Below are 23,552 nucleotides of genomic sequence, written 5' to 3'. Positions count from 1 at the left end.
AACAATATGGATCTACTACAGTTTGATATCAGAACACTTTCTAAAATTGGAGTAAACAATACTAAACAATACTAAAACCTGTCATCAGAAGTTTAAATCAATTTGGTCTACACTGAGCTCAATCCAGCTTCTCTTAGGTTTCTTTTCAAAAAAGTCTAAAAAAATCTTTGGTATCATGCTCGCCACATGGCCCAATTCTTATACAATGGAAAGATACATGATTTTACTTTCAGGCAGGATGAAAAAGCAGAAGTTAATATGGATATTTAAACTAATATATATTACTGAAATATATACCACATTGTTTTAATATAAGATACTCAACACCCTAAAATTTGAGTTTTATTTTTTATGATTAATCATGGCCCATCCTGGCAAAAGTGAAAATGCACCAATAAACAACAACTATCTGCAAAATTCTGCCAAATAGTGGAATATATTTTTAACATGATGACTATTAGACTATCTAGAAAAGTTGGCAGCTTGTTCTAATAAGGCATTGAAAACCAAACTCTGTTCAAGTAATTTAATAATTTACTGACTTGGTCTTTGGATATGGTAAATGAAAACCCAGTTGAAATTCCCTAAGGGCATTTTTTAAGAGAAGTATTATTGGGTAGAAGAGATCATTGCTGTCCCTATAATTTTTACTATAACATTCTCTTAATTTCCTCAGGCAAACATAACTTAGTTACTGCAGATTTCAATTTTTTTCTTCTTTTATTCCCTTAAATTTTCATAGATCATTCTTTTGAAAGATATGCTAAATCACTCTATCTCATGTTAGCATTCATTATCCTTGGAAAAAGTACAGTGATGTTGTTCAAAGTGAAATCTTTATTTCGTAATTAAAATTTTGCTCTATCACTTAATATTGCCTCATGATTTGTCATGAGTTGTCACCTACAACTTTTTTAAAGCTGCCATTTCCACTGTGAACAAATTTGGGTTTTCTCATACTTTCTTTCTCCATTCTAGAGAAGACGTTAATTTAATACTGCGCTGTTAAAAGTCATGGCTGAATTAACTTCACTCCCCTGGACTGGCAATTAGAAGTAAAATAAATGTAATCCTAATTTCCGGTTGGCTTTAAATATTAAGGCAACTTCTGGTGGGAAATCTATTTCTTTTTTAAAATATAAAATCCTTTGAGAAATCAAGTTTCTCCCTGTGGCTTCCCACTAAATGTAATTTCCATTTTTACTGCTCTGACAAAAAAAAAAAAAAAAAAAAAAAAAAAAAAAAACATTCTTTTTTCCTCAATATTTAAACAATCATATCCACTATAACTACTCAGCATGCACTCCTGAAAGTATATGGATCTTTTGTTTTATTTTGTTTTGTTTTACCTGTATAGTTTACATTTTTTCCCAGTTAGTTCCCATCTTTCACAACAAGTATCTTTAGAAACCAGATAATGCTGTTGGGCCATACTCTTACTGATATAAAGGAAAAATGAAAACGAGATTTTTATAGTTTAACACTGGAGATATTGTAATCAATTTAAAATCTAGCTAAATTACAATATCATCTTCATTATTACTTTAATATCTCTTTTAAAGCTGTCAGGAGTATCTAGTCTGAACTTTTTTAAATACTTGGGGTAATTTGTTAGGCAGCAATAGAAAACCAATACAATGCATTGTTCTCTATTACTATATCTGTGTAACAAAATATTATACATTTTTAAGGTCCAGTTCAACTGTCATATGCTTGATCTTTCCATTTTGATGAATTATTAATATTGGTCCTGTGTGTTTGCATAACAAGTATATGAATACTTGTATTTACTTGTATTTCTTACTAAATTTTGAGATTAGAGATGGTTCTATAATTGCTTACTTATATCATGTAACTGTCACCTGTGGTAGTTAGTATGAGGTCTGGTACATCATAGACTTTCCATATATATATATATATAATATCACTTCAGTACCTCCTTTTCTTCCATATTTTCTAGAACTCTTCTATTTCATTCACTAATCTTTACAGAGGGCTCATTACCAAACTATGTTCAAGAGCAGAAGCCCATGAACAGCACAAAGTTTTTTTTTTGCCTTCGTTGGAATTCTGGTAAGTTCCTGTTAAGAAGATCAAAAGACTAAATGAATGAACATTATAATTTTAGACAGTGATGATCAATCAGGTGGTCTGATTAAACATAAGGGAGGAACTCTGGGAACAGGATAGAGTTCTCCAAGTATATGACCTTGAAGTCAAGACTAGAATTGTTTTAAGGAACCAACACATGAAGGACTGAGCAGAGACTACGCCAGACTCAGGGAGTAATAACTGTAAAGTGAAGTTGAGAATAGCTTGAAATGCTTGAATAAAGACTTCTTTTAGTAGTATGCAAGCTTTAGGCCAGAAAGGAGATAATTCAGCCTTTCTCAATAGATTTTAAAGGGACTAATTGTCTCTGATTTATCTCTGTGATAACAAGGCCTAACATAGAGCTGAAGACCTAGATTACATATTTAAACTAATATAATTGAATTCTACATAGAACTCATATACAAGAGTCAAATTACCATGTCTGTTTGGCAATATCATGCTCCCATCAGAGTTTTGTGACATAAACAAAGATCCCAGGATTTTGTTTTACATATAGTTTCTGTTGCATTTTTTCCAAATACAGGGAAAAAAAAAAAAAAACAAACAGTAAGTCCTATTTAATATGTTATCTACAAAATTGCCTTATAATTAGACTTTTTAAAAGAAAGTATGCCTCTATATATAACTATAAAAACAATTTGAATGTATTACATTAGGATAATTAAACTGAAGTATCCTAGAATGTGACACTAAGTAGTTTTGTACTGGCTGTGGCTTCAATTTCCTCATCTGCTGATCATGGGAGTTGAAGAAAGTACTCTCTGATCTTTCAGCTATACAAACATTTGTCTCTTTAACAAAGCATAGCAAAAAGCTATGTTTTAACTATATACATATGTTCATAGGTACACATGATAATATAAAAAATGCATTCTTTGAAGAATCTTTTCTTAAAAAGAGCTACATTGGAGTGTTTTTAAAAGGAAATTGAGAATCATGGATTTCAACCATTCAGCCATTCTGAAAATTTAAACCTTTTTTGAGTTATCTGTGTATTCAAAGCTATAGGTCTATGAATACTTGACAAAACAGATGATTTGAGAAGCTCACCTTTTGCTCATGTTTGGCTATTCAAAATTACAATAGTTCCATCAAAATATTATCATATTAATTGTGTAGTCTGAAGGAGCCAATCATAAGAAATTAAGGTAGCAATTGTAGACTTTAGAATATCCACATATTTTCTTCCCTTATCTACATTCGTCTTCCTCCAAATTTATTCATACATTCTGCCTTAAAATTTCCTTTTACTACAGAGCATAAGACTTTTGACTTTAGTGGCAGAAACCTCCAGGGAAGAGGAATACAATGTCTCAAAAACTTAAAGGAAGAAGATCATTTCATACCCTGACTTTGTGGCTGTCACATTTTCCTCTTGGAGATAGACCATGTAACTTTCTACAAAATGAATATTTCTGGATTCTTGCTCTCCTTATCATTTGGTCCTCTTTTCCATTTGAAATTCTTGGAATAGTTAAAAGGATAAAAAAAGCCTACAGTCCAAACCTTGCTGACAACAACAGCTGTAATTCTGCTACTGTGAAAACCTTTGTCTGAGTTTCAAATATCCCCTCTTCAGTTTCTGGTGGGTTGATGTAGCACAGTTTGTGCACCACGAGCTGAATACGAAGACTTTCCTTGGCCTTTTTAGTAACTGGAAACATATGGCATTTCACTCTTATCCTGGACTCAAGGCTCCATTTCATTCCTCATATGTTTTTGCCTAAGCATTAAAAATTGCTTCAAATTAATAATTTTATATATATATATATATTATGTAGTGCATACAGCTCAACAGCAAGGTTTTCATTTTTGTGTCTTTTTCTTTCTCCCTTCTTTCCTTCCTTCCTTATTTTCCCCTCTAATTTTTATTAACAAAACATAAGACCCGCCTTTTAATTTTTAATTTTAATTTTCCCAGAAAACATCTATTTATTTTCCTGTTTCCTCTCAGGAAATGGTCATGGTCATGACCATGGTCATTATCCTTTTATTCTTAACATGAGTATAAGAGTTTCACACGGCATTTTATTTTTCAATATTGCAATTTTTTAATATTTTATTTATTTATTCATGAGAGATACAGAGAGAGAGGCAGAGACACAGGCAGAGGGAGAAGCAGGCTCCATGCAGAGAGCCTGATGTGGGACTCAATCCCAGGACTCTAGGATCACACCCTGGGCCGAATTGCTGAGCCACCCAGGCGTCCCAAAATTGCATTTTAAACTGTTCACAAGTGGAGTGAGTCTATTAATGTATGACTATTAAACTCAAGTTTTGAGTTCCCAGAAAGTATACAACAGGTGAAAATTGGTACTCAAGAGTAGTAAGAACAGAGTCACCACTGTTAATATGTCTCAACAAATTTTGCCAATATAAAACCTAGGGCCTTTATGTTACAGCTCTAGACCTGAAACTTAGTGATTCTATTACTGCTAATTGCATTTACTGATCCTCAAAATGGAATGATTAACTTGGAAAACATTTTGAAAGGCATTCATAAACTATAAAAATTAAATCACACCAGTTGTGCCATTAACAACTTAGTTTTATCATATTACTAGTTGTGCTCTGGTTGAGAGCAAGGACTCTGAAGCCTGGAGTTGCAATCTCAGCCTTAGGACCTAAAACTGTACACTACTGTACAGCGTAGTAAGCTTCCCATTGCTTCGGCTTCTGCTTTTGATAAATGGAGGTAACACTAGTTATACATATATATTTGATATAATATAGTGAATAGGAGGTGTTCAGTGTGTGTGTGTGCAGCTTTGCTCAACACTGGCCAGATGAGACCAACAGCGTTTGTTAGCCACATATAGTCACAGCCTAGGGGACAGAGATATTGCTCCTCCTTACAATGTCACTCAGGGGTGCAGCAATGTGTCCTGCCTTGTGGGGTGCGCTGGATGGTGCAACTCAGTCCAGTTCACTCCTCACTCCTTACATCACTCGGATTCACTGTAGACATTTGGGACCAGCTCCTTCAAGATTCCACTAGGCCTGTCTTCCTTGGGAAAACTTAAGAGAAGAAGGTGGGACTACAGCTCCTAGCTTCTGCAACTCCCCTGCTCTCCTGTAGAGCCCTCCCTGATACTCACCACATACCTCTCCTGCTATTGTTCCTCACATTTTCTTCTCCCACTGTTTCCACTTCTGATTGGCCGGTGACTTCTCTCTCAGTATGTAATCAGCCCTAATTATTATTGCTACCATTAAACCAAATTAAAATGCATGTAGATGAGAAAGAACATGTTATTTTTTAAAGAAATGATCCGCAAACATCTACACGTATATTTGCTAGAATTCAAAGATCTTCTCAGGCATCAAAGGAAAATAGGAAAGTGATTTTAAAGCAAGGAAGGAAAGGGAGAAGGAAGGAAAAAAAAGGGGTCATCAGGTATCGTAGGCCTTCAGAGCATTCCTGTATTGAAGCTTAAAATGTTTAGTTGTTGAGTTTCTTTCCTACCAAGAATTGCCTGAACAATATACATAACGCAAAGGCATCATGTCACATACTAATCAAAAGGTTTGGCATATTCCATATACGTACTTTAGAAAACAGAATAAACATGTAAGTGGAACTACAAAGTGACACTTAAGCTTTTTGATCTGGGCATTAAATTCTCAGGAAAAGTGACTTAGTTTTCTTAATAGAAGTCTGCTCATTACATAAGGCCAAGCTGAGAAGTGTTGGTGTGTTTTTTTCATCCTCCGTGCCATATTGCGGCATTCTACTGACAGTAAAGTATCTCCTGCTGTGACAAGTATTGATCTTATTTTTCCTTTGAGACTCTTAACAAGCCAAACTGTGGCTTCCTAAAATATTCAGCTAGAGCACTGGTTTGTCAGAACTATAAGTTAACATGAAATTTACTTTTATTCTCCCATGGAAAAATAAAACACAATTAGTAATCTCCATATATTTACCAATTACATAATTGGTTTATCAGCTAAATGACTGAGGGATCTAAGAATGGAAGCCAAGATCCTCTTTCATTTTATTTAAGTAAGTGTGTGCTCTTGTCTGGAGAGAATAACATTTTCACATATGATAAAATAAAACCAGGAAAATTAGCAAATTGAGAAAATTACACAGTTTTAAATCTATCATGAAATGATAGTTTAATGCATAGTCTTAAAGTTATTCTTACACATAAATACATAGGAAATTGTCTTCCTAAATAATAGGAAAGCCAGGAAAAATTAAATGTCTTTATCATACTCATTCCATGCTTTTATAAAAATCATAAATTAATATAATGATTAAAGGCAAAGACGATATAAAGTTTTATTGACCTGAGATTTAGGTAAGGTATAATGTGATGAAAGTTTACAGATAATAATAGTAAGAGTTTTTTAAAATGCAATTATTAATGTCATTTGGTCGGAGGCATTGTTAGACAATATGCAAATATACAGATGCAAGAATATGCAAGTGCAAGTCAAAACCACAATGAGATATTGCCTCATACCTATCAGAAAAATCAAAAACACAAGAAACAACAAGTGCTGGTGAGGATGTAGAGAAAAAAGAACCTCTGTGCACGAGAATGCAAATTAGTGCAGCCACTGGGGAAAACAGTATGGGGGTTTCTCGAAAAATTAAAAATAGAATTACCATATGATCCAGTAATTCCACTACTGAGTATTTACCCAAAGAAAATGAAAACACTGATTTTAAAAGGTACATGCACTCCTCTGTTTATTGCAGCATTGTTTACAACAACCAAGGTATGGAAGCAACCCATGTGCCCATCCACAGATGGATGGATAAAGAAGATGTTGTATGTATAAACAAAGAAATATTAGTTATAAGAAAAAAATGAAATCTTGCTGTTTGTAACAAAATGAATAGGCCTACCGGGTATAAGGCTATGTGAAATAAGTCAATCAGAGAAAGACAAATACCATAATTATATGAATGAAATTATTCATTCATATGTGAATTTAAGAAAAAAAGCAAAGAAAGACCAAAGCCAGACACTTAGATTTCTGTGTAGATGGCAGAGTAGGAGTCTCCACAGCTCCCCTTGTCTCGTGGACCCACCTACTCAACAGCCATATCAGTGCAACTAACCCAGAAAAAGGACATGAATACTGAAAGAATAGACTTTCCACAGGTAATAGTAGGAAGGAGGCCACATTGGGAAGGGTGGGAAGGGTGGCTCCTTGGTCAGGAACCAAACTCCACAAATAGGAAGGACCCCACAAGCATGGAGAAGAAAGGACAGGCGCAGACCCCACATCAGGCATCCCCGAACTGAGGGACCTGCCCTGGGAAGATGAATCTCCACAACATTTGGCTTCTAAAGGCACGGAGGCTTACCTTGGCAAGTTCTTACAGACCCGGAGCTCAACTTTAGTTACTTAAAAAATCAGTGGCTTTAGCTCTGGAAGAGCTGGAGGGTCAGGAATAGGAAACTGAGCCCCTGCCTTAAAGGGATATAACAAACAAAACAAAATACAGGTGTTTGGAACTCTGAAAATTACTGCAGTAAGTAACAAGTAAATAAATAAATGAAGTGTTTAAGAAAATTTCAAACTTTACAATGGAAATCCATTTTTGAAACACATATTTCGATCTTCCTCAAATTATAATAATATGGTGCATTTTCATATTCAAATTTGAGAAGACACCAGTATTAACTCTATCCCTTGAAACTGCATATGTACCTGAATGTATTCAATTTGTATTTCCGAAAAGTTATTCGGTGGTTATGGAAGTAAATACAGAAGTGAAGTAAATCAAACATTATTTAATACTTTCATTCGGACTTAGAAAATATCATTAAAAAAAATATCATTTAAATCATACTAGACAGAAAGCTCGCTTTTAAAAGCAAATCAACAATATGAAAGGAAAAAGTTTCCATGTTATAAGTAACTACAACCAGTATCTAAAATGTATCAGGTGTCATTCAAAGCTTTTATTTATTTTAAAACTATTTTCTTCTGACCTTTTGTGATAATGCCATTCTCTGCCTTATACTCACAGAATACAGGCTGTAAATTATCAATTTCTCTTTTATTGGAGTTCATATATTACACAATAAATTTCTATTCTTTGAGGAAAAACCTCCCATTGTGTGTTACGTTTACTATAGAGACATTAGCAACACTGCACACTAATGCATCATCATTCAGAAAAGTCTCAGGACTAGCAGAGTATATTCATGCAGTTGAGCACCGAAAATGCCCCAAATATTTATGAATTAGATTAAACATATTTCTCTTTTTAAATATAAGGATTGTAATTCCAACTTTGACCCCAAAAGAATGAAATAAAATTATATCCATTTTAATAAAGAAAGAAGAATAGGAAAATCAATTTTTCCCTTTCTGGACCATTCATGAGAAGACAACAGTCATTGTCAATCACCTAAACAGATGTTTGGTACAAGTAATAGAGCATCCACCCATGTGACCGAGGATTCATTCACAGTGTCCCTTGTGCTTTTGTTGTTGTTTTGGCAAATAAATAGCAAAAACAAATCATGACCTATATATCCCCTTCATTGAGCATAAAAATTCCAAACAGCCTAAATCCCACAGAAGGAAAACAAGATTTATGCAATCTATCTATGAGAAAAGCTGTAGTCCCTATTTCAGAGTAGATCAGACGATTTTGACAGTTTACTTCCAAGAGTTGCAAGAAATTGTCACTAATATATATTTAGCATAATGCCTCATCTACACAGTCCCATGTAATGCTTTAGCTACCTTGTTTGTTACATAGGAGTAAATTGGAAACACTATTTTCAACTGCTTGTATGGCTGATTTTTCTACTACTTCTTTATAGGTGCTCACATTTCTTATTTGGTGGGATTCCTAAATACAGTTTCTGGCTTTTGGAGTATCTTTATCTTAACACAAAATATTTTCGTAAGATTAACAAAATTGCAATATTTTCTAGATTAAAACACAGAAGTATTATTTTTTTTAAGAAAAGAATAATAGGATCAAGTTTTGTAGTGATTCTTTTCCCTATTTTATAGTGTTTATTTGAGGGTTATTTGATTTATGCTATCTATATTCCATGGTGTTTTCCTCGGTATGTTTAGTGTGCGTATATTTATACATATACATATGCATACATACATATATAGAGATATATAAAACTGACCTAAAATTTTGTGTAAAGAATTTTTTTCCACTTATCTACTATAAAATGCCTAGTGCCATTCGCAGATAAAAATAAGTATTGAAATACTATGTTAGGAGTTGATGCAGATCTTTAAAGTCCACTATATCATAAATAATTAACTTAGCATATGCTACTACTATATAGGTGTGGTTGTATAATTATACAGCTCATAATCTATTTTATCTCTTTTAATTTGCTTTAGTGCAAAAAAACATAAAAAATGAATGCAATATTCTAATTAAATAAACTATATATATATATTTCCTAATATTTTATTATTAACAGCTCAATTCAAAATAAAGATTTCACCTAAACTTAGTTACTAATTATAGATGACTTTATATGTTAGTCTTATCAAAGTCACTTCATAAGAATAACTGTAGCACAAATATTGAATGTCTCATATTTGCAAGTTTTCCAGAGTTATGCTAATTTCATTTTATTTTTCAAACTAGAAAAAAAGGGAAGATAATATTTAAAACCAATAGTTCAACAAATCACTAATCATGTGGCATTCATCATTCAATTATTTTACTTTCAATGTAAAATAAAAAGTTACTCTTCATAATTGCTTCAGGCTATATTTACAACTAGTTTTGTTCACAAAATTAAATGACTTAAAAATATAAATCCTAGATATAAATCCAAGGAGCCCAGTGTGGGACTCGATCCCCGGGCCCTGGGATTACCACCTGAGGCAAAGGCTCAAACACTGAGCCACCCAGGCACCCCAGAAATATCATTATTGTTACAACTGTGGTAGCTGAAAAGTTTTATGAGAGTCAAATATTGCAAATGCAATATGATGGGATCGCCTTATACTTATCAGTTCATGTCTTGGCTAATAATTATGATTTTACTAACATTTTTTTAAGAAATTACTAAATCTAGACAATGGGCTAAATATTTTACCTGCAATGTATTATTTATTTCTTATCACAACTGTATGGAAAGTAAGCGGAATATCCTTGTCTACAGCAAGAAGCATAATGTGATATGGTAATAGCTATATTTGCAAAGTTCTAAGAAGTTATTATTTAATAACATATCATAATGGCTGTTATGAATACATAGAAAATAGTATAACCAATTTTCCAAGATTCCTAATTCTGAAGTATGAGGTTAAATGGAATTTAGAAACAAAGGAGAGTCCAAGGTAGCTACACAAATTTTAAATATTCTTTTGATATACCTAATTCTTTTAGTTTCTACCTTCCATTGGAGTTAAGGTAAACATTACAAACAACCAAAGAGATGACAGAGGAAGAGATAGAGAGACAGAGGGAGAGATAGAGAGAGACAGAGGAAGAGATAGAGAGAGAGACAGAGGGAGAGAGAGAAAGAATGGAATTGGACTATCAATAATAATAAGTAAACTTAAATAAAAACAAGGACAAAAGAAAAACAAAGAGTAACTAAATTTTTGTAAGTCTATTTCCTTTAATATGGACTAAATAGTGCAAACCCCTGCTTTGTGGGTAGCATTACCCCAAATAAATCTAGTTTCAATTTATTACACATCACATTTGTCAAATTCACTTAACATCTTTCACAAATAACATTGCACAAAGACTGTATGTCAATTCTATTTTATTTATTTTTGTTAACTTCTCTAGCAATCTTTAAAGACATTTAAGATGTGTTTACATGTAAGTTGTGGAAAATAGACCATTGCAGTTCAGCTGAATTAATATTCATTTATTAGAAAGATGTCACTATAAAGCATGCAAAATTACTGAAATAAATGTGTATGTAGAAACTCATCTCTAAATGGTTTACATTTATTTTCCTTTTAAAAAGTGAATGGAGGGACCCCGGGGTGACTCAGTTGGTTAAGCATCTGCCTTGGGCTCCAGTCTTGATCCCAGGTTCATGGGATTGGAGCCCTGAATAGGGCTCCCCACTCAGCAGGCTTTTCCCTCTCCCTCTGTTCTCCCTCTCTCTCTCTCCCTCGTGCTCTCTCTTTTTTTCTCTCTCTCTCAACTAAGTATATAAACTATTTTTCAAAGTGAATGAAAAATAAATAAATAAATAAATAAATAAATAAATAAATAAATAAATAATAAATTGAATGAAAACTGACAAACCATGGGCCAAAACATATCTGGTGAACACATACACATTTAGTGGTTTAGCAACAAACTCTAGAATCATCCCATCTACATTTGAATTTGGCTCTGTTAACTTGCCAAGTTAGGAAACTTCTCTGCCTCATTTTCTTCACCTATAAAACTAGACAATAATAGTGTTTACTTCATAGGGATGTTCTGAGAATTAAACAGGATAATGCATGGAAAACAATTCTAACACACCCTGGCATGAAATAGATTTTGCTCTAATTTATATAAATGACAATAGAAAAATATTAATGTTCACCTAATACTATATTTTGATTATCAAATGATTTGATTTGATTTTTAAAAGATTTACAAAACATGTCTAGAATTCCAGGTAAGCTGATAGTCCTAATTCACAATATTACCAAAGACTTAAATGCTTCTTAGTTGTTTAAGGGAGAGTTTTTATCCTACTATAAAATCTAAAACATAAATGAAACTATATGATTATTATCTGATATTTTGATTTTTCATCCAAAACATCATATTAATTATTATATCATTGTTGAAATGTATTAAGGTCTTATTTTTAAACTTCAATAAAAATGTATATCCTTATAAACTTGCACACATATAAATACATATATACATTTAAGTATTTTTATTTATTTTTATTTATATATATGTGTTTTAAAGACTCAAATCATAAGTTAGAATTATATTAACATAAGATACAACATTTTTCAATCTTAATGCTATTTTCCAGCCAGCCTTGTTTATAAAAAAACCAAACTAAAAAAATTCTTCTTCAACATGCTCTGCTATAATATTCATTTGTATAGCATAATCCTTGTACTTTTGCTTGTTTTCATTCATATTTATTAACCTGTTCATCTCTGTCTATGACATTAGAGTCTATTTCTGGCCAATTTTCACTCAACCACCTTGTAGTTAAAATTGTCTATAAAAATTGTCCAAATAAAAAAAAATAAAAATAAAAATAAAAATAAAAATTGTCCAAATTTAACCTCAACAACTTTTTGTTACCTTAGTACCTGACACTGAAACAGAAATGTCCAATTATAGTTTTAATATGCTACTGAGTTCTACATAAATATTAATTTTTCTATTTATATTATATAAATATCGCAAGTCTGGTTCTGCTCTGTGATGATTAGTCAAGTAATGGAATCAGAATCTTGCAATCTATTGCAGGGTGATACACGAATTTATGTTCACAATAGAAAGTCAGATTTGTTAGTTGTTCATTTTGTTTTCCCAGAAAGGGCATTTCCCTCACACACCCATTTTTTACACGTACTGTTTAGGTTTTTAAATTACTGGGATGACATTTTCACATATTCTGTTCTCCGCACAATCTTCCACTACCCTCCTAACTAAAACTTTCCTGACAAACTGGAAGGAGTTATATAGAAATACTTGTGTTATCACTGCCAATCAGGAGTCCTCAAAACTGTCAAGATGATAAAAAAACAAGGGAATTCTGAGAAACTGTCACAGCCAAAGAGGAGCCTAAGACATGGCAGCAAAATGCAATGTGATATTCTGGATGACATCATGAAACAGAAAAAGCATATGAGGCTAAAATTAGGAAACCTGGGGGAAAATGGACTTACCTATCAATAATAATTTATTTGAATATCATATAAAATGCTGAGTGATGACTCTCTCCTTCCATTATGTAAACAAAACCACAATTGCAACATGATAGTAATCAAAATGCTTGAACATGTCTTCCCCTAGTTAGATTCTGTGATACTTTTTTTTTTTTTTTTTTTTTTTTTTTTTGTGCGAGACTACATCCTTGGCTATTTCCTTTTGATTTGCTTTCTGGCTTCATCTCTTTTTCCCAAACAAATAACTAAGAATTGGTTTCCTCAGGGATTCATTGTGGATTTTCTACTTTCCTGTCTTGGCATTATCTTAAAATATATCATTAACACAATTTAAATAACATATGTCTTTTTTTGACACAAAAATTTACGTCCAAATAAGCCATTTTTTTGCTCTCAAAAATCACATATACAGTATCTATATGCATGACCTACATAAAATACAGTAATGTGTCCAAAACAGAACTGTCAATTTGCTCTCCAAAATCTTTGCCTTTTCTGACATATTTGTCTGATTGGAATGAATTCGATATCAGCAGCTACTTAGTTATTTCTGCTGGAAAGATCCAAGTGATCTTCTATACACCCCTTTCCCTCACCACCCAACATATCCAGTCCGTTAGCAAGATACAACATTTAACGCCCAAAATGTAATTCTGTTCCACCTACATCTTTTCCTCTCTCTTGATATAATCTTAGATAGTGTCATTTCTCTTCTTGATTACTTCAACAATCTTGTAAGAGGTTCCTTGTTTTTCTTCAATCTTAGATCTTCCTATCCAATTCTTAAAATAAATGTTCTAATTTAAATTAATTTAACTTCTACAGAAAAGTTGTGAGGATATTAGAGAGAATCACATGCACCCTCACCCACTTTTGTCTATTTTTAACGTCTGTCTTTAGTGTGGTATATTGTCAAAATCAATGAACCAATATTGAAACTCTGTTATTAACTGAAGTCCATACATTATTCAATTTCCTTAATTTTCACCTAATGCCTTTTTTTTTTAACTCCAGGATCCCATGTGGCATATCGCATTGCATTATATAGTCATGTCTCCTTGGGCTTCTCTTAGTTGTGACAGTCATTTCTCAGACTTGTTTTTTGATAACCTCGACAGTTGTGAAGAGTACTGGTCAGGTATTTTATAAAATGTCTTTCAATTGGAATCATCTAGTACTTTTCTCATATTTATACTGAGGTCAACACATCACATCAAGGAATCACACCTTTCAATATGACTTAAGATTGTTGATATTAATCTTGGACATCTGGATGAAATAGTGTTTCTCAGGTTCCTCCACTCTAAAATATCCATCCCGGCCATTTCACACAGAAGAAAGCCAATATGTGCAGCCCACATTTAAGGACTCAAAAGTTATGTTTTACCCTTTGAAGGCAGGCTATCTCCATAAATTATTTGGGATTTTTTTCTATATAGGATATTAAGAAATATTTTAATAGGTCGCAATTGAACCCATTATTTATCATGCACCGCTCTCACTTTCAACCTAACTACTGATCACATTGAAACCTAACACTGTTTTTTATCTTTCTAGTAGCATTTTCTTGTCCTACTGACTTCTGCATGTTACTTGATTTGCTTGAATGCCATTCCAACCATTCTCTCTGTAGCTTCTAAATACTCTCTTAAATATTTTTCTGGGAGTTATTCCAACCTATGCATGTCAATTATTCTTTTTATGTGTTAAGATTTCTATGACAAGCGTAAATTATTTTCTCTTTTACACATTCACGTGCTATTCTCTGTGGAAGGCCCATACATAATGCAATTAAAAGAACTGACTAGTTAATTTATTTAGAATTTATTTCTTTTTATTTTTAGACTATTCTCATATCATAACATATAGTTTATGCAGATAAATTATAGTCTCAAATATGTCGTAAATATCAACACTGAGTGTTTTGCATACAAAAGAAAGTCACTTGCAGAATTTTGGAATTTTTAATTGATGTATCTTTCTTTTTTTGCAAAAATACTGCCACATATTAATATGCCTCCTTAATCAAAGAGGCCTTTAAGACTTTGATGGTCTTAAATTTTCCTTGAAAGGAAAAATAAGGGGTACCTGAGTGGTCAGTGGTTGAGCATCTGCCTTTGGCTCAGGGCATGATTCCAGGTTCCCGGTATCGAGTCCCACATTGGGCTCCTTGAGAGGAAGCCTGCTTCTGCCTCTGCCTATGTCTCTGCCTCTCTGTATGTCTCTCATGAAATGAATAAACAAAATCTTTAAAAGAAAAAAAAATAAAGAAAAGATAAAGTTTAGTTACTCCTAACTTGGTCCTATTGAACAATGGAGTCAATGAATAGAATATTCTCAAAAAAGATATTTCACATTAAAATTTTCAAAAGCTTCAAGTAGGCTTTCAAAGCTTACAAGATAAACATAACATAAAAATATTGTAATTGAAATGAAATATCAATTTTCATACCTGTTATGTGTGTATATATAAAATATTTTATATATTTTTTTCTGGAAACAAGCAAAATAAGAGGCTTGCATGTACATGGCTATGACACAATCTATTTGAACCCTTATAATTTTAACTTTTTCTGTGTGGTAAAAGTGCAACAAGGGAATTATGTTTTTTTTCTTTTTTCTTTAAGATTTAATTTATTTAATAGAGGGAAAGAGAATGCACACAGTAGGGGAAGCAGCAAGCAGAGGTAGAGGGGGAAGCAGGGTCCCCACCAAGCAAGGAGCTCAATGTAGGACCAGGACTTTGGGCTCATAACCTGAATCCAAGGCTGATGCTTAACTAATAGAGCCACCCAGATCCCAGGGGATTTCTTTTATTTTTCTTTCCTTTTCTTTTTTCTTTTATTTTTCTTTCTTTTCTTTTTAAGATTTTATTTATTTACTCATGAGAGGCAGAGAGAGAGGCAGAGACATAGGCAGAGGGAGAAGCAGGCTCCCCACAGGGAGCCCAATGTGGGACTCCATCCCAGGACCTTGGGATCACCACCTCAGCCAAAGGCAGATGCTCAACCACTGAGACACTCAGGCAGCCCTATGTTTCTTTCTTTCTTCCTTCTCTCCCTCCTTCCTCTCTCACTTCGTTGTTTTGTGCTTCATTCCTGACAGATAGCCTTCCTGCTGTCTCTCTTTCAAGAAAGACCATTCTTACTAGAGATTTAAAATAGTTCTGAAGCTTAAATATTCAGTTCCAACTTGACACAAACTGTTCTTGGTGCTTTATATATTGTTTGAAAATTACTTTATGAGTATACAAAATCTTTAAAAAATGAAAATACAGTTCAGGGATTTTACTGTGGCCTCACTGTAGGTACCACACAAAGGAAATTTAAAGTTATTTTAAAATATCAAAACTAAAAGCACTTCCTATAAATTCAGCCCAGATGTAGAATGCCTTTGATTTATTTTAAATGAATCCTTTTTTCTTTTTTCTTAATTAAAGAAAGCATCAATATTCTTTGACCAATCAAGATAAGTGTTTCAGGATGTGGTCATCAATGTCTAAATTCAAGAGGCTTACATAGGTAGATAGGTAGGTATATGGACAGATGATAGATATGAAATCCTAGAATACTGAAACTTGAAACACAAAGGAATCAATGAGCTATGCCAAAGATCAAATAGAGAATACCATGAAAAATTGTACATAAAACCTCAGGCAGCAATTTATACACACTCAAACTTATAACCTTTCACAACCTCATACTTAGGGCTGTTTTGCTAATATCCAGATAACTTAGGGCATGTCGGTATCCTAGAATCCAAGATATCTCTCTCTCTCTCTCTCTCTCTCTCTCTCTCGTTCGCTCAACAATTTTTTACAAGAAATATTATATAATTATATAATTACAGTTTTCATTTCATAGTAGCTGAATCTCTTTTATCTGTCTTCCTCTCTCTCTGTTTCTCCTCTTTCTGTCCCCATTTGGTTATTCACGTTCCACATACTTGTAATGTTTTTGGTTATGCCCTATTATTTATTGCCATTTTAATTTCAAAAGAGAAGCTATAACTTGGCCAGAAGAAACAAGAAGCAGAGGCATCAATGTCAGGAGAATAATGTGGGATAAGGTGAAGACATCATGTGGAACTGAGTGAATCCAATAGAACTTCTACAATAATAGAGATCTTAAGTGCAGCAGCGTAGTTAATTGACACAGGCTTTCAGCCTCAGAGTATATCCTGATAATCCACATTGAAGTATCCAAAGCAATGATGCATGAACAACACCTGCAGATCAAGTATGGGTTGAAGAGTCAATATAGAATGCTTTCTTTAGGTTTATATAAAAGAAATGGCTTATAAAAATGCTTGAAGAATATCTACCTGCATCTTAAAGACCAAGGATATTTTGTTATTATTTATCATTTAAAATGATTTACCATTTCCAAAAATGTTTTGATAATAAAAATAATGCTGATAATTAATCAAGGGCTTTATTTAACATACACTTTTTAATAATGAACTTCATCTAGTCCTAAGGAAAAGAGGATAGCCTGTACATCCTTGTAATACGATTTCTTGTTCTGTACTATTATTACCTCACCTTATTATCTTAATACCCTAAATGTAGTCATTTCATGAACATTTCATAAATGAAAGATCTGTAACTAAAAGGTTTAAATGATTGCAAAAGATCATGCAATTAAAAATGGTTAAGCTTTCATGCAAACCAACTCTAATGAAAATGCATCTATAGAATTGCTGATTATTAACTTAATATACCTGAAAACATGTACATTTTAACTGGACATTTTAAGGTAATATTTAAATAATAGATTAACAGATATGATGGTTAGAGTGTCCAAAGTAATTCTGATTTTTAAAATGATGACATAATGTGCTATTTTCATAGTGAAAAATATAAACTGAATTTAAGATGCAAAAATATTTTTTAGGTATGCATCCACCTTTGGGATTCATGCTTAATTTTCAAATATTAGCTAAATCTAATATTTTGGTACTGTGATTTTCCTACTTTCTAGGTAGACTGAACTCCAGCAGAGAGCCAGAGTTGGAAAGGGAATTGAACAATCCAAACTCCGTGTTTTAACTACAGATTAGGTGTTAATTGCTTTTGCAATGATAGAGTATGGCACCAGATCTAAATAAAATCAAGGGGCACCTAGGAGGCTCAGTGAATGAGTGTCTGCCTTTGGCATAGGGTGGGATCCTGGGATCCTGGGATCCAGTTCCACATCAGGCTCTCCACAGAGAGCCTGCTTCTCCCTCCACCTATGTTGCTGCATCTCTTTCCCTGTGTCTCTCAGGAATAAATAAATAAAACATTTTTAAATAAATAAAAAATAAATAAACAAACAAATAAATAAAATCAAGCAACAATAAAAGCAGAAAAAAACCCAGTACATTGCCAAACAAAGGAATGAGAGAGATATATGGAAAATTAAATCAAAAGTAAAAGTGGAGAGGTACAAGGTCAGGAAATGATCTGGGAAAACAGAAGGTGCTTTTGCAGATTTTTGAATTGCTTAACCATCCCAAGCGTCACTATACACAGACCCTGACTTCTATTTTGTATGGTATCCATGTTCTCACCACTTGCAGGTAGAAGTTGATAGAGTACTTCAGAGTACATCTGTTTGACCAAATGGTTGTGTGCAATTGCACAGTGAATGGTATACTTCCTGGTTCGGAAACCTGTACTGGGCAATTACCATTGCTGCAATCAATTATAATCCAGACTTTAATGGATGCATGCCTATCTCATGAGATCTATTTAAACTTCATTAGCTGTGAGACTTCTGTAAACTATTGTGTGTGTTCAACCCCAGATTTCTGCAATCCCTTAAAGTATGTTGACTTCCATGTTCATTGCCTCCTGGATCTTTTGAACTGCTATTTTATCTACCATTACACATTTCATTGACCTGAACTTAAACCTCAGCTTCATTTCCAATTTCCACAAAAAATAAAAATCACTCAAAGGAAGAATTTGTACATTTAGTAGATTTCAGTATTTTGCTAAAGGAGCTCTACATATTTTTCCGTCAAAATTCAGAACAATTCAATTCTTCGTATTTCAGCTCAAGGAAGAAGAGGGTCATCTACTTAACAGGGAATATCTTCTGAAGACTACTCTGATGGTAGATGTTTGTACATCTAGTTTCGCTGAGGATAGTCTTATTGATTCCTAAGTAGAATGATACATGAGACAACAAGAAAAGATAGGGAAATAGAGCATGCTAATGTTCAACTTGTTTCAACTAGTTCAAGCTAGCTGTCTTTTCAATTAGCACACATAAAAGAGCCAGACTGTGATACCTGCTAAGATATACTTATCCCAGGTAGAGTTCTATTCAACTTACTTCTTTATTTTATTATTTTTTAAAGATTATATTTATTTACTTGACAGAGCACAAGCAGGGGACTGGCAGGCAGAGGAAAAGGGAGAAGCAGGCTCCCTGCTAGGCAGGGAGGACCTGGGATCATGACCTGATCTGAAGGCAGGTGCTTAACCAACTGAGCCACCCAGGCACCCCACTATTCAGCTTACTTCTTGTGCTTAGAACACCAGTATGTCATATTATGAGTTCTAATAAGTGTCTCAGAGCCAATAAACTGTTAGTATATCAATTTTAGTATTGCATACACAAATATTTAGAAATAAAAGATAAAGTCGATTATTAAAGGGAATGGCCTGGGTAAAGATGCAAAGTGAATTATAAGTAAATAGAAGGATGGCAAGTTGGATGAATAGTGTTTTCAATAGGAGAAAAACTGGGAAAAGACATTGAATTTTTGGTTTAATTTGTAGTATTTAGAATATTTATTCACCAAAGTATATCTTGCAAATAGTAGACACTCATAAACAGTTCTAAATTTGACTGTTGCTATTTTAAACAGTTGATGATGAATGAGTACAAAAGACAGGAAGGCTGCCTTGATCTCTGGTTTCACAGGTAAAGGCATACAGGAGCTGATGTGCTAAATATGAAGCCACCAAAAGCCAATGAGGATCTCTTTAATTTTTTAAGTGTTCACAATAGATTGTTTAAGATGTGTTATAGTACAAATGTATTTTGATATACACGTGGATCGTTGGACTATCCATCATGAAGTATCAGAATACTACAGAGATCAAGACTGCCTCTAGACGTGTTAACATCAGATTGGAGCTATTTGGCACATGTCTACGGTTGTCTTTTTCTTCAAATTATAAATAAAGCTAGGGACACTAAGTACTTGGGTTTGATCATTTTAAGGGGTTTGTGCCACTTGTCTCATTGTCTGACACTCTGGTCTCAAAGAGAAGTTGCTAGTCTGTGGATTTTTCTGCTGGGAACTGGAGATGGTTAAAGGTTTTAGGGTTGCTCGCTCCCAGATAGATATATTTGAGTCTACCTCTGTCTATGTCAGGTATTCTCTATTGAGTCTAAGTGATCTAGACAGATGTAAAAAGCACTTGGGATACTGCAATTTTTGGGAGTGAATCATTTGTTTCATCTCTGGTCATCAGATTTTAGAGATAAGCTGTTCGACTGGAGTATTGAACTGCCTGGTACTAACCATGCTAACCATGTAGACACATGCCAACTGTCCAAGGATATGATTGATGCAATTACGGGATGGGGGACCTTTTCCAAGTAGTTCCTATAAGCCTCAACATTGACATGTATGAAATAGTTCTCATTCTCAAAATATATATGTGATTTACAAAATGATTATTGTCTTAGTCCCACAGACTACTGGGTGAAATTTTTGAAGCTGCTAATAGTGACAGAGCTCAAGAACTCCAAAGGATAGATAGGTTTTCATGAGTACTTACATCAAGTCAGAAAGCCTTAAGATATCATGACTGCTTCTTCATCTCTTCTGCAAATAATTTTATAGATTATGGCCCAGAATAAAAGTCTTTTTCTTTTTTTGGCATGAAATACTTCTCCAAAACCCAAGTCGGATTTCATTAACCTTTCCTCTATGATTCACTCTATATATGCCATGTGCTTATATTGTTCTCATAGTTATCACATTCTTACTGGTATTTAATTGATATATTGGCCTCCTTCTGTCCTCCCATTAATCTAACAGGGATTTACTAAATAATCAACAGCCACAAACCATTACTTTCCCAGTTCTAGTAATATTGCAATCTGGTATCAAACTGCTTATAATTTAAAGGGGCAAATTTATTGTTTAGATGTAATACACATCTAAAAATGAAATTAAACAGTTATAACTCAATTGCAAAATATGGAAATGCCATGATTTCTACAGAATCATATATTTAGTAGATGCAATTAAACATAACTGCCAGTAATCTTCCTGGTAAATGATAATACAGATTGCTCTTGATTTTGGCAGTCTTTGGCTTTGGATATACAGTCAAAATGTTCTAATCTTAGTTGATTCTCATTCAAAAAAAATTAAAGAGAAAAAGGCAGTTCTGAAAGTAACATCATGTCCAAGAATTACATAGATTTCTTCATAAATGATGAAAATTATCGACAATGAGAGAATATAACTAATTACCTATATTCAGGCTACAGAGATTTAGGCTTCATCTAAAGTTTAAATGAAAAAGAAGAAGAAGGAGGAGCTGGAGGAGGAGCAACAAAGCAAATACTTCTACTTCAAATATTATATAATTTACATTTACATAACTTTTCATAAATGAGAATGACATCCTGTGGTTTTATATGGTATAAATTATAAAATTATTCACCTTTGTGCTTGCTGCCAGGAAACATGCTGCAGTGTAGATCCTATCTGTTCTAAGTGAGGAGCTCTGTTAATGACCCTGGTGGACAAGAAAACCGCAGAGTCAAGGTCACTTTTAGACTCTATTAAACTGTCGGGTAGGTCAGCAGAACAGTTACAATACCTCTACAAATATTACAGAGATTGAAATTTTATAAAAATGTAATAAAAAGTTCAATTGAGGAAAATGCAAGTGATGCGTCCGTGAGATGTAGTCATCTAATTAATAAAATCTGGAACATGTTGCATCTGATGGTGAGAATGATCAGCAAACTCATAAAGTCTGCAATATTCTATGCAATGTTACTTTAGGTTGCATATAATACTGTCTTCTTTGCAAAGCTCTATGTGTATTATTCCACTATAGCATTAATCTTTAAATTCCCTTATGAAATAAATATAGAACACTACTTTGTTAGATTAAAAGCAGTTATGTGACTTACCTGTGCCTGGAGTAGCAAGTTGGTATTTCAAGTTCTACAGGCACAGGTAAGTCACATAAACATATTCAAAATTATATTATAAAGGACTGAAAATGAATGTACAAAGGAATACTTTAAGCAATGCAGTAAGAAATGAAATAATATAATCTAATTGCAGTTTAATAGTATCTACTTCCTAGTTATCTTCATTAGCGTACACTATTAAAATTATCCTTTAGAACTTACAGATTTTAGAAATACTATGGAAAACTAAGCACTTCATAGCCAAGCTCCAGAAAGGAAAAATTTTTGGAGCATTTGTTTAGATCAAAGTTTGGTGACTCATACATTTACCAAGTAGGCAAAGTCACAACTATAATATCGAGAGTTTTAAATCATCTTTTGAAATCATCTTTAACTTTGCTTTTTTGTATGTATTGCAACCATCAACATTTCCAAGAAGGTGTTAAATAATGATACGATGATTCAATTTAGATCCCATTTTGTTTCTGATTTTATTAACATTTTCAAAATTATAATGTTAATTGTAATGTTATATGTTAAAGATGATTCTAAAATTATATAGAGGCTGGCTTATTCTATTACTAAGTTTTATAATTATTTTTATTTTTAGTGTTTAATTTTATTTAAATTCTATTTCAGCACCATTTTAGATTTGTTTCAGCAGTTCTCTTCATAATGAGCTTTCACATAATTTTTACTACGATTTAAAAAAATCACCATTAACAGGGGCTGATTCAAATAGTAGTTATTTAAAAATTCAATTAAGAATCTATTCAATATTTTCCAGTCACAATGACCTTTATAAGTTCCACAAAATTATTAAAACCATGAAGATATGCCCTACTTCATGGCTTCATTAATTTTGCATGTGCTATTCTGTTTCTGGTGTGCTCCTCCAATTCTCAGTTCACTCACATTTTTTTCATTTGATGGTTCTTCCTCCTTCTTAAGGACACACATTAATGTAACTCTCTAAGAGAGTACTGTCATCTGGCTTGCTTCTTTGTTATTCATAGCATACTGCCTGGTTATTTATAGAATAATATAAAGAAGCATCATAATATTAAAATACAGACTTATTTGATTAATGCATTACTTTCTACACGTGTTAAAGTTCATTAAGATGAGAATACATGTTAGATTATCATGATGTTCGCGTATAGAAGGTAATAAAGGATGAGTAAATAGCCAAGTCACAGTTGCTATATAATTCTTTAAAATGACAGGGCATTGGTAAATTGAACACCAATAAAAAAAAATAATTTATTAAAAAAAATAAAATAAAAAAATAAACGACAGGGCATTTTTGCAATTGGTAGCAGAATCAATTACAATGGAAAAATTAATAAGTATAAATTTAAAATATGCATGTAAAAAAGTGCTCATAATCTAAGATATTGAATGTTCATAGTCTAAGATAAATATTAAATAAAAAGA

This window comes from Vulpes lagopus, chromosome 3 (assembly GCF_018345385.1).
Source record: "Vulpes lagopus strain Blue_001 chromosome 3, ASM1834538v1, whole genome shotgun sequence".
Classification (NCBI taxonomy): domain Eukaryota; kingdom Metazoa; phylum Chordata; class Mammalia; order Carnivora; family Canidae; genus Vulpes; species Vulpes lagopus.
The sequence above is the reverse complement of the archived record's forward strand: the minus strand, read 5'-3'. Positions refer to the sequence as shown.